Here is a 12,751-nt window from a genome sequence, read left to right as displayed (position 1 = left end):
GAGAGCCAGACATATGTGCAACTCAGCACTAAAACACCAGACACAACTGGGCGGCAGGTAGCCTAGCGGTTAGAGTGTTGGGTGAGTTACCGAAAGGTTGCTGGTTTGAATACCCAAGCCGACAAGGTGAAAAATCAGATATCTGTCAATGCGCTCTTGAGCAAGGCAGTTAAACCTAATTTGCTCCATGGGCGCTGTACCACTATGCCTGACCCTGTAAAACAAACAATTTCACTGCATGTGACAATTAAACATGTATTATTATTAACTACTCGTCAAGATAATATGGCGTATTAATGCTGGGCTGGAACAAAAGCCTGCTCACTTTGTAGCTCAGGACCAGATTTTTCACAATTTACTGTTACTGACACGACCTCTGGTGGTTGGATTAGGTAAAACAATGTTACTGGTTCAGCACTTACCTGAAACACCATCATTGCTCTGGGGTTTTTGGTACCCCGAGGCAGTGTATCGGAGTTCTCCCTAAGCAACACAAGTGGGCTATACCTAATGGTGCACTGCAAGAATTATTAGGGCTATGGGCCTAGGTATGTGCCACCTATTGCATTAGGAATTCATTGACTTGGTAGGTAGACTAAGTACATTGATTGGTCCCTGTAATTTCCTAAATTAATTTAGTAATTGAATAACAATAGACAAAAAGATAGGCCTTTATATAGGTATATTTATAATAGTACTATTTTCTCCCATCATCTCTAATAAACTGAACGCGAATGAATAGAAAATAAGCAAATGTCAATTATAAGACACCAAAACAATTAAGAAACACGTTTGTTGAATATAAAGAAGTTAACGGGTTAAATATGAGCACCAAATATGTGGCAAGGAGTTTTTTTTAAAGAAGCTCAGCAATTTCCTGTTTAAACTTGGGAAAACAGAGACGTGTCCAATAACACAGATGCGTTAAAACATGCAAACCAATTGTCTCCTAACACATAAATATCCCTTATGATTTTATGTATGGTTCATTGTAAGAGTTAAAGCGGGTTAAAGAAAAAGGTATGTTCAGCGGGGAAGGAGAGACTTGTTTTGAGAGGAGCTGAGGACTGACTGCCCATGGTGGATGGGCGGAGCAGCAAGCATGCGCTGAGCTGGCAGAGACGGGGCTAGTCTGCTGCGCGCAAGGAGAGGGAGATCACGGGCTGGCTCGGGTCCTCTCAGACGGACGCGGGGAGACCACCTTACCAATCACGTCTCCTTGAGGACTAAATAGGCGAGAACAGAGAAGAGCAAGAGAGAGAGTGAGAGACAGGGAGAAATAGAATAATAGAAAGCTATAAGGACAACACCTCCGTTTGTAACCACAGGGAGTCGGCATCTGGAAACATAACGAGTGAAGAAGACCCCCCCTCGCGACATCTCTCGGCTCTGTATCTCCCAGCGCACCCCTCCTATAGCCTACTCCCTGGAGAACGACCACCCATTGAACACCCTAATTGACCAGCGTTGCCATTAAGCGATGCACTTTGAATCCAAGACGAAACCGAACGCGTCATTTTGATGCACATTCTACAACCAGTGATCTTCATTTTCCAAAACGGAACAGTTTAGACTGTGGACACAGTTTTGGGTGTTTAGCCTAAATTTAACGGGTTTCTGGCGACGTGAAATTATCTCATCCCCGGTAACTGACATCAACACTATACGATTATCTCGTATTGCTTGTGGAAGAGTCTTATCATCTTCGTTTTATTCCATTTTCTATTTTATTTTCCAAACCAATGGTCTGGGAACGGACCGCCTCACCCGACACAGTATTTTATTTAGACGTGTCAGCTTCGTCTAGTGCTTTGAACGAGGACAACATTACAGAATTGCAAGGGGAAATTGTCATCGAGAGGCTTTTGCACAAAAATACTGAGTGGAAAGTTTGTTGCCGGATAGGGAATAAATCGGAGACATCTCGGCCATATCCACGGGATTTTTCCCTAAGGTAAGCCCGTTGCCTTTAGCCTACAACTCCCCAATATCCTTCCCTCTTTCCTTCTCTGTGTCGGGTTATTGTTACACTGGATGACATATAGGCGTTACATCATTTGCACGGGCAGTTCGTTCCCGTATGGTATATTTGATGTTTGTAAATGTGGTCTTGTGTGTCCGAGATAGTCGGTGAAATGGGCAGAGTTCAAGGAGGACAGGGCGGACTGACCTAATTTCTGAGTCCACAGCGGTGCGCCAGCCCTGTTCGGTTGTCCAGAGACGCCGCCGCCGCTCCGCCTGGACTGCCTGTCATATCTTTATACACTGGCCATGGCGTAGGCCTACGTGCACCGCCAGCGTCTGGAATTTACAAAGACACCGTGTCATTCCTCATATTCATAGGGACACGACATGTCTGCTTGACAGTCACCCAACAAAAAGTAGAATTCCACCAGAAACACATTTTCAGAGCGCGCTTGGCAAGCGAGGCCTACTCTCCTTGTGGGGTTGCTTCGCCTCAAATAGTGAAGCCATATGCGCGGGGCATGTCAAGGATTTCAGTTCTGCGAGATGATGGAATGGAATCAGATTCAGAACCAGAAGCAGAAAACTATCGGTATTATTTCTACCATCACATCAATTTACTGTGATACATTATCAATATTCAAAGCCCTAAACATTAATGTGCTATTGCAAACCCTAAAGACACAATGTTCCCTCATAACATCAGGTGAACAAACAACACAGGGATCCAATAACGGCACTGTCATGAAATATCACCATTGTTATGTTGCCAGTTCCCAATTTAACAAAACTTAATTCAGCGTTGCTCTCAAGGGCCAAGCACCCAAACCAATAGCAGACCAGGACAGCTACACTGTACTGTGCAATGGGGCAGCAGATGATCTGTGTGGACAGAAGCCTGGATAAAGAGGCTATTTTCCTCCAATTAAGCAATTGCTCTGTCCCTGCGCCTAAGCCTAATGGTGTGCACATTTGGAGCTCGGGAGCAGGTTTGGGACAGAGCCTCTCCTGATTGGCTGCCTCCCATTGTCCCAGATGAGGCCAGGGGAAAAGGGTTTAGGCCTGCCAAGGCAGAATACAGTTAACCAACCCATGAGGAGGCCTGATCATTAAAAAACATGACATTATGAACCCAGGCACACTTACTTTCTGAGGGGGGTTGGATTGGAGGGGGTTGGTTGGGGGCTGGATGAAAGTTTGAATGTTTTCAAGGGGTTGGTGTTTTTTAATATGTTTCTTAAGTGTGTGTGTGTGTGTGTGTGTGTGTGTGTGTGTGTGTGTGTAGCCTACTATGTGTCAAACAGACAGTGAGCATATTATATATATATAATAGGAAGAGAAGGGGATATTGACTCCTACCCAAGCCCCCTGGCTACTATTTCATCCATAATACTGCTGTGAACTATGAGACTATGTGTGAGGGCCGTATTCCAGGTGCACTTCACATCTACATAGACACAGGCACGTGCATGTGTACACACACATGAAGACACAGAAAAACACACACATACTCATGAATGCCCGCACACCCAAACAGGAACGCAGGCACACACACACACACACACACACACACACACACACACACACACACACACACACACACACACACACACACAGCATGACTCTGTTTATCCAATCAGCTGATGAGCGACAGACAGAGATGACTGAGATCAGTTCTCCTGAGGGTTAGCGGTTTTCATCAGACAGCAGCATGGTTAGCCAGCATGGTAATGATTTTCCCACTCAGTACAGTATTCACTGCTGCTTTCTGAGGCAGTCAGTCAGTCAGTCAGTCAGTCTGGACACAGGCCAGATGTCCACTGATGTCCAGCTGTGTATCTCTGTGGTGGTCTCACACTTCAATAGTGTGTGTGTGCATGCTCTTGTTAGTGTCTGTGTGTGTGCACACATGTGTCTGTCTGTGTGTGTGTGCTTTTGTAGTTGTGAGTGTGTGTACACACAGAGCATTCTGCCTAGCACTGTGCATAGTTTTGTCCTGCCTGCATGCTTGGCCACATGTGGATAGCTTGGACAGCTGTGTGAGGCAACAGTTGGTGCTGTACAGCTCTTCCTGGTTTGGAACCACACTGGTGGTTTGACACTGGTACTTTAATGGTCTAGCCCACCACTGAGCTGCAGTCTTTCTCTGGTCCAGTCATACAATAAGGCTCAGTCCCAATATCCATCCAAACAGTCCACATACAGTTGAAGTCAGATGTTTACATACACCTTAACCAAATATATTTAAACTCAGTTTTTCACAATTCCTGACATTTAATCCTAGTAAAAATTTCCTGTCTTAGGTCAGTTAGGATCACCACTTTATTTTAAGAATGTGAAATGTCAGAACAATAGTAGAGAGAATTATTTATTTCAGCTTTTATTTCTTTCATCACATTCCCAGTGGGTCAGAAGTTTACATAGACTCAATTTGTATTTGGTAGCATTGCCTTTAAATTGTTTAACTTGGGTTAAACGTTTTGGGTAGCCTTCCAAGTTGGTTAATTTTGGCCCATTCCTCCTGACAGAGCTGGTGTAACTGAGTCAAGTTTGTAGGCCTCCTTGCTCGCACACACTTTTTCAGTTCTGCCCACAAATGTTCTATAGGATTGAGGTCAGGGCTTTGTGATGGCCACTCCAATACTTTTGACTTTGTTGTCCTTAAGCCATTTTGCCACAACTTTGGAAGCATGCTTGGGGTCATTGTCCATTTGGAAGACCCATTTGCGACCAAGCTTTAACTTCCTGACTGATGTCTTGAGATGTTGCTTCAATATATCCACATCATTTTCCATCTTCATGATGCCATCTATTTTGTGAAGTCCACCAGTCCCTCCTGCAGCAAAGCACCCCCACAACATGATGCTGCCACCCCCGTGCTTCACGGTTGGGATGGTGTTCTTTGGCTTGCAAGCCTCTCCCTTTTTCCTTCAAACATAACGATGGTCATTATGGGCAAACAGTTCTATTTTTGTTTCATCAGACCAGAGGACATTTCTTCAAAAAGTTTGATCTTTGTCCCCATGTGCAGTTGCAAACCATAGTCTGGCTTTTTTTATGGCGGTTTTGGAGCAGTGGCTTCTTCCTTGCTGAGCGGCCTTTCAGGTTATGTCGATATAGGACTCGTTTTACTGTGGATATAGATACTTTTGTACCTGTTTCCTCCAGCATCTTCACAAGGTCCTTTGCTGTTGTTCTGGGATTGATTTGCACTTTTCGCACCAAAGTACGTTCATCTCTAGGAGACAGAACGCGTCTCTTTCATGGGCGGTATGACGACTGCGTGGTCCCATGGTGTTTATACTTGCATACTATTGTTTGTTTAGATGAACGTGGTACCTTCAGGTGTTTGGAAATTGCTCCCAAGGATGAACCAGACTTGTGGAGGTCTACATTTTTTTTTTCTGAGGTCTTGGCTGATTTCTTTTGAGTTTCCCATGATGTCAAGCAAAGAGGCGTTGAGTTTGAAAGTAGGCCTTGAAATACATCCACAGGTACACCTCCAATTGACTCAAATGATGTCAATTAGCCCATCAGAAGCTTCTAAAGCCATGACACCATTTTCTGGAATTTTCCAAGCTGTTTAAAGGCACAGTCAGCTTAGTGTATGTAAACTTCTGACCCACTGGAATTGTGATACAGTGAATTATAAGTGAAATAATCTGTCTGTAAACAATTGTTGGAAAAATGACTTGTCCTAACCGACTTGCCAAAACTGTAGTTTGTTAACAAGAAATTTGTGGAGTAGTTGAAAAACAAGGTTTAATGACTCAAACCTAAGTGGATGTAAACATCTGACTTCAACTGTAGAATGAGGAGTCTATTGGGAACTTTAGTAGTATGCTTAGCTAGTACAGGGTGCTAGTTGGAACATAGCCTTTATGAAGCTTGCCCTGCATGTGTCAATGAAGGTTTAGTCTGCAAGTATACATTATGCACTGTAGATATACTCAGTTTATTAGGTACACCAATCTAGTACTGGGTCAGACCCCCCTTTGCCTCCAGAACAGCCTGAATTCTTCAGGGCATGGAAATGTTGCTCAATTGGTATCAAGGGACCTAACATGTGCCAGGAAAACATTCCCCACATCATTACACCACCCACACCATTACACCACCCACACCATTACACCACCACCACCAGCCTGTACCGTTGACACCAGGCAGGATGGGACCATGGAGTCATGCTTCTTATGCCAAATCCTGACTCTGCTGTCAGCATGATAAAACAGGAACCAGGGTTAGTCAGACCAGGCAATGTTTTTCACTCCTCAGTTGTCCAGTGTTGGTGATCACGTGCCCACTGGAGCCACTTCTTCATGTTTTTAGCTGATAGGAGTAGAACCCGGCGTGGTCATCTGCTGCAGTAGCCCATCTGTGACAAGGACTGACGAGTTGTGCGTTCCAAGATGCCGTTCTGCACACCACTGTTGTACTGGGCCGTTATCCTGTTAGGGCTAGGGGGCAGTATTGACACGGCTGGATAAAAAACGTACCCGATTTAATCTGGTTACCACTCCTACCCAGTAACTAGAATATGCATATACTTATTACATATGGATAGAAAACACCCTAAAGTTTCTAAAACTGTTTGAATGGTGTCTGTGAGTATAACAGAACTCAAATGGCAGGTCAAAACCTGAGAGATTCCTTCACAGGAAGTGGCCTGTCTGACCATTTCTGGAACTTCTTTGCCATCTCTATCTTTTACTAAGGATCTCTGCTCTAACGTGACACTTCCTACGTCGTCCATAGGCGCTCAGAGCCCGGGAAAAACCTGAATGTCGTCATCCCAGCCCCAGGCTGAAACACATTATCGCCTTTCTCAAGTGGCCGATCAAGGGACTCTGGGCTTAGGCGCGTGACCTGACCGCCCCGTCTTTGTGATTTTTTTCCTCTGTTTGCCGAAAAGGAGATTCCCGGTCGGAATATTATCGCTTTTCTACGAGAAAAATGGCATAAACATTTATTTTAAACAGCGGTTGACATGCTTCGAAGTACGGTAATGGAATATTTAGAATTTTTTTGTCACGAATTGCGCCATGCGCGCGACCCTTCTTTACCATTTCGGATAGTGTCTGGAACGCACGAACAAAACGCCGCTATTCGGATATAACGATGGATTATTTTGGACCAAACCAACATTTGTTATTGAAGTAGCAGTCCTGGGAGTGCATTCTGACGAAGACAACAAAAGGTAATCAAACTTTTATAATAGTAAATATGATTATGGTGAGTGCTAAACTTGACGGGTGTTTAAATAGCTAGCCCGTGATGCCTGGGCTATGTACTTAGAATATTGCAAAATGTGCTTTCACCAAAAAGCTATTTTAAAATCGGACATATCGAGTGCATAGAGGAGGTCTGTATCTATAATTCTTAAAATAATTGTTATGCTTTTTGTGAACGTTTATCGTGAGTAATTTAGTAAAATGTTAGCGAATTCCCCGTAAGTTTGCGGGGGTATGCTAGTTCTGAACGTCACATGCTAATGTAAAAGCTGGTTTTTGATATAAATATGAACTTGATTGAACAAAACATGGATGTATTGTATAACATAATGTCCTAGGGTTGTCATCTGATGAAGATCATCAAAGGTTAGTGTTGCATTTAGCTGTCTTCTGGGTTTTTGTGACATTATATGCTAGCTTGAAAAATGGGTGTCTGATTATTTCTGGCTTGGTACTCTGCTGACATAATCTAATGTTTTGCTTTCGTTGTAAAGCCTTTTTGAAATCGGACAGTGTGGTTAGATTAACGAGAGTCTTGTCTTTAAATAGCTGTAAAATAGTCATATGTTTGAGAAATTGAAGTAATAGGATTTTTAAGGTTTTGAAAATCGCGCCACAGGCTTCAAGTGGCTGTTACGTAGGTGGGACGAATTCGTCCCGCCTAGCCCATAGAGGTTATTTGCCTGTTTGTGGCCCGCCTGTTAGCTTGCACGATTCTTGCCATTCTCCTTCGACTTCTCATCAACGAGCTGTTTTCGCCCACAGGACTGCCGATGACTACATTTTTTTGTTTATCTCACCATTCTCAGTAAACCCTAGACCTTCATGCTTGAAAAGCCCAGGAGGCCAGTGAGTGAGTACTCCTGTAGTGAGTACTCCATCTGGGCATGGTGTTGTGCAGTATGTGGTACCCCTCCACATCCAGAGTTTCATGCCATATGAACCCACCCTGCACCACCACCGCAGCTCTGAAGTCATGCCCCTGGCCTGTATCGTAGACAGCCAACCTAGAGACATATTGCTGGGTATAACCACATAGACAGCCAACCTAGAGACATGTTGCTGGGTATAACCACATAGACAGCCAACCAAGAGACATGTTGCTGGGTATAACCACATAGACAGCCAACCTAGAGACATATTGCTGGGTATAACCACATAGACAGCCAACCTAGAGACATATTGCTGGGTATAACCACATAGACAGCCAACCTAGAGACATATTGCTGGGTATAACCACATAGACAGCCAACCAAGAGACATGTTGCTGGGTATAACCACATAGACAGCCAACCTAGAGACATATTGCTGGTATAACCACATAGACAGCCAACCTAGAGACATATTGCTGGGTATAACCACATAGACAGCCAACCTAGAGACATGTTGCTGGGTATAACCACATAGACAGCCAACCAAGAGACATGTTGCTGGGTATAACCACATAGACAGCCAACCTAGAGACATATTGCTGGGTATAACCACATAGACAGCCAACCTAGAGACATGTTGCTGGGTATAACCACATAGACAGCCAACCAAGAGACATGTTGCTGGGTATAACCACATAGACAGCCAACCAAGAGACATGTTGCTGGGTATAACCACATAGACAGCCAACCTAGAGACATATTGCTGGGTATAACCACATAGACAGCCAACCTAGAGACATATTGCTGGGTATAACCACATAGACAGCCAACCAAGAGACATGTTGCTGGGTATAACCACATAGACAGCCAACCAAGAGACATATTGCTGGGTATAACCACATAGACAGCCAACCTAGAGACATATTGCTGGGTATAACCACATAGACAGCCAACCTAGAGACATGTTGCTGGGTATAACCACATAGACAGCCAACCTAGAGACATATTGCTGGTATAACCACATAGACAGCCAACCAAGAGACATATTGCTGGTATAACCACATAGACAGCCAACCAAGAGACAAATTGCTGGGTATAACCACATAGACAGCCAACCTAGAGACATGTTGCTGGGTTAACCACATAGACTGCCAACCTAGAGACATATTGCTGGGTTAACCACATAGACTGCCAACCTAGAGACATGTTGCTGGGTATAACCACATAGACAGCCAACCTAGAGACATATTGCTGGGTATAACCACATAGACAGCCAACCTAGAGACATATTGCTGGGTATAACCACATAGACAGCCAACCTAGAGACATATTGCTGGGTATAACCACATAGACAGCCAACCTAGAGACATATTGCTGGGTATAACCACATAGACAGCCAACCTAGAGACATATTGCTGGTATAACCACATAGACAGCCAACCTAGAGACATGTTGCTGGGTATAACCACATAGACAGCCAACCTAGAGACATATTGCTGGTATAACCACATAGACAGCCAACCAAGAGACATATTGCTGGTATAACCACATAGACAGCCAACCAAGAGACAAATTGCTGGGTATAACCACATAGACAGCCAACCTAGATACATATTGCTGGGTATAACCACATAGACAGCCAACCTAGAGACATACTGCTGGGTATAACCACATAGACAGCCAACCTAGAGACATGTTGCTGGGTATAACCACATAGACAGCCAACCTAGAGACATGTTGCTGGGTATAACCACATAGACAGCCAACCTAGAGACATATTGCTGGGTATAACCACATAGACAGCCAACCTAGAGACATATTGCTGGGTATAACCACATAGACAGCCAACCTAGAGACATATTGCTGGGTATAACCACATAGACAGCCAACCTAGAGACATATTGCTGGGTATAACCACATAGACAGCCAACCTAGAGACATGTTGCTGGGTATAACCACATAGACAGCCAACCTAGAGACATATTGCTGGTATAACCACATAGACAGCCAACCAAGAGACATATTGCTGGGTATAACCACATAGACAGCCAACCTAGAGACATGTTGCTGGGTATAACCACATAGACAGCCAACCTAGATACATATTGCTGGGTATAACCACATAGACTGTCAACCAAGAGACATGTTGCTGGGTATAACCACATAGACAGCCAACCAAGAGACAAATTGCTGTGTATACCCACATAGACAGCCAACCTAGAGACATGTTGCTGGGTTAACCACATAGACTGCCAACCTAGAGACATATTGCTGGGTTAACCACATAGACTGCCAACCTAGAGACATATTGCTGGGTATAACCACATAGACAGCCAACCTAGAGACATGTTGCTGGGTATAACCACATAGACAGCCAACCTAGAGACATATTGCTGGGTATAACCACATAGACAGCCAACCTAGAGACATATTGCTGGGTATAACCACATAGACAGCCAACCTAGAGACATATTGCTGGGTATAACCACATAGACAGCCAACCTAGAGACATATTGCTGGGTATAACCACATAGACAGCCAACCAAGAGACAAATTGCTGGGTATAACCACATAGACAGCCAACCTAGAGACATGTTGCTGGGTATAACCACATAGACAGCCAACCAAGAGACATATTGCTGGTATAACCACATAGACAGCCAACCAAGAGACAAATTGCTGGGTATAACCACATAGACAGCCAACCTAGAGACATGTTGCTGGGTATAACCACATAGACAGCCAACCTAGAGACATGTTGCTGGGTATAACCACATAGACAGCCAACCAAGAGACATGTTGCTGGTTATAACCACATAGGCCGTTCTTTCTTTGGGCCAAGCTAAGAAATGCACACTAAAAATGAATGTAAGAGATATATTTCCCCCAGATGATGTATGTTGGTAGGATGTAAATCATATAGCAGTCCTGACTTCTTTTGGCCAGAATATAAATTCCTACTAAACTGAATGGAAGAGCCATGGTTCCCCAAGATGACAGGCAAGAGGTAAAGAATATCAGGCTCATCATTCAACAATAGCCTACACGCAGTAAATATCAAAATCAATAGAAACCACATTCCTGTTGTTGAAAGTACCAACAGACGCTAAAACCTCGAGAATGGTTTACCAAGAAAAAACGTCCAAACGGACTAATTCAAGTTAAAAAGGAGTAAAACGTCCAAACGGACTAATTCAAGTTAAAAAGGAGTTGGAGCACTCATCAAAAAAGGCAGAGATTGATTTCTTATTACTCACTTTAATCCACTAGAACCTGCACCACTGAAATGAAACCAGGCAAGACAACCAAAGAGAACTGTTAGCCGAGCGCTTTTAAGGCTCTCACACATCGCACCAAATGTGGATCTACCGTTTATCTTCAGATCGTTCAACCCGCTGTGTTTTATGGACCACCCGCTGTAGACGTCGGACTGCCGACATTTTTCACGCGATTCTACAAGTTAAGTCAGTGCGCACTCGGTTCGCAAATTACATTCAGAGGTGCTAAGTACTCTGAGCCAGCAGATGCTATTGGTGTGTCTGAGCCTTTACTCTGTGGCTTGTTTAAACTTTCAGTGTCACAGCCACTGCTTGGAGAATGGAGAGCCCAGTTAGACACTCTGTGACTGCGTGTGTCTGATTTAATATCTCAGTGGGTTGCCAATAGCAGCCAGCGGATTACTGTCGGGCTGAAAGGCAACGCAGCAGCAGGGGGTCCTGGATTAGAGCGGCCAGTGAATGGCGAGGCACGCAGTGGAGACAAGTGGGGACAAACCGAGACAGCTCCCTCACACTCACACACTTATCAGCACCGCGAGGGACTCCAGGAGAAGCCTACCCCCACCCACCCACTTATCTGGAGCTATGGATCCTCGTAGCGGGAGTGTCACCCGCTCAATCACAGGGTTCAGTCAAGAGGCTGGGTTTCCAAAAGCCTTCCTAGCTAAGGTAGTAGTTTAGTTCTCTTGAAAGCTAAGGCCGGGATTTAAACAAACCGCAATCCATAGACATCGTACTGCACTTGACATTTAAAGACCATTTCCCTGTAGTTCTCCCATGTTTCTTCTCACATACACAAGCGTTTAACACACCGTTTCTTGGTTTAAAGCAGTGGTATTCAAACTTTATCGGCGGGAGCCCCATTTTTTTCACCAGAATTTCTGACAACCCCACACCAACCCAAATCTAATGATACAACCTTAACATCTGCAAATTCTTATTTTCACATAAAAAAAACCTTCAACTCTTTAAATGTTTATCTCAAAATTAAGAGAACCAATAAAAACATTTACTCCCCCCCAAATGATCTTTCTCAAAAACCTTTGTATATTGTCCCATAAAATAATCTGTACTCTTATTTTTGTTGTTGACATTTGGCGACCCCACTGCAATAGGTGTCGAGACCCCGATTTTGAATACCACTGTTTGAAAAGAACTCTATGTGATAGAATGACTGACATTATCATGTGATAACTATACTGTTCCTGAACTTTTTTTCTGGGATATTAAGTATGTTGCTATCTATGTCTATCTACACTGAGTGTAAACTATCAAAATAAAGAAAGTCGCACACTCCATGTATAAACTCCCAGCAATTTAATGGGTATTTACCAACGTTGCGGCATCGCTGTGCCTTCCTCAGGGTCTGTGATGCCGAAACGTTGGTAAATGCCCATTAAATTGC

The 12,751-nt window shown here is 44.0% G+C and overlaps 1 protein-coding gene across 1 annotated transcript in view; it reads left to right on the top strand.

Annotated features, from left to right (window-relative positions):
- Positions 1-974: 974 nt before the first annotated feature.
- glis2b (GLIS family zinc finger 2b) overlaps positions 975-12,751 on the top strand; it is a 77,148-nt gene continuing 65,371 nt past the window's right edge. The window contains exon 1 of the mRNA XM_014202729.2: positions 975-1,954. The gene's annotated coding sequence lies outside the window, so the exon portion shown is untranslated. The remainder of the gene's footprint in view (positions 1,955-12,751) is intronic.

Source organism: Salmo salar, chromosome ssa06, assembly GCF_905237065.1.
Source record: "Salmo salar chromosome ssa06, Ssal_v3.1, whole genome shotgun sequence".
NCBI lineage: Eukaryota > Metazoa > Chordata > Actinopteri > Salmoniformes > Salmonidae > Salmo > Salmo salar.
The sequence above is the reverse complement of the archived record's forward strand: the minus strand, read 5'-3'. Positions and strand labels throughout refer to the sequence as shown.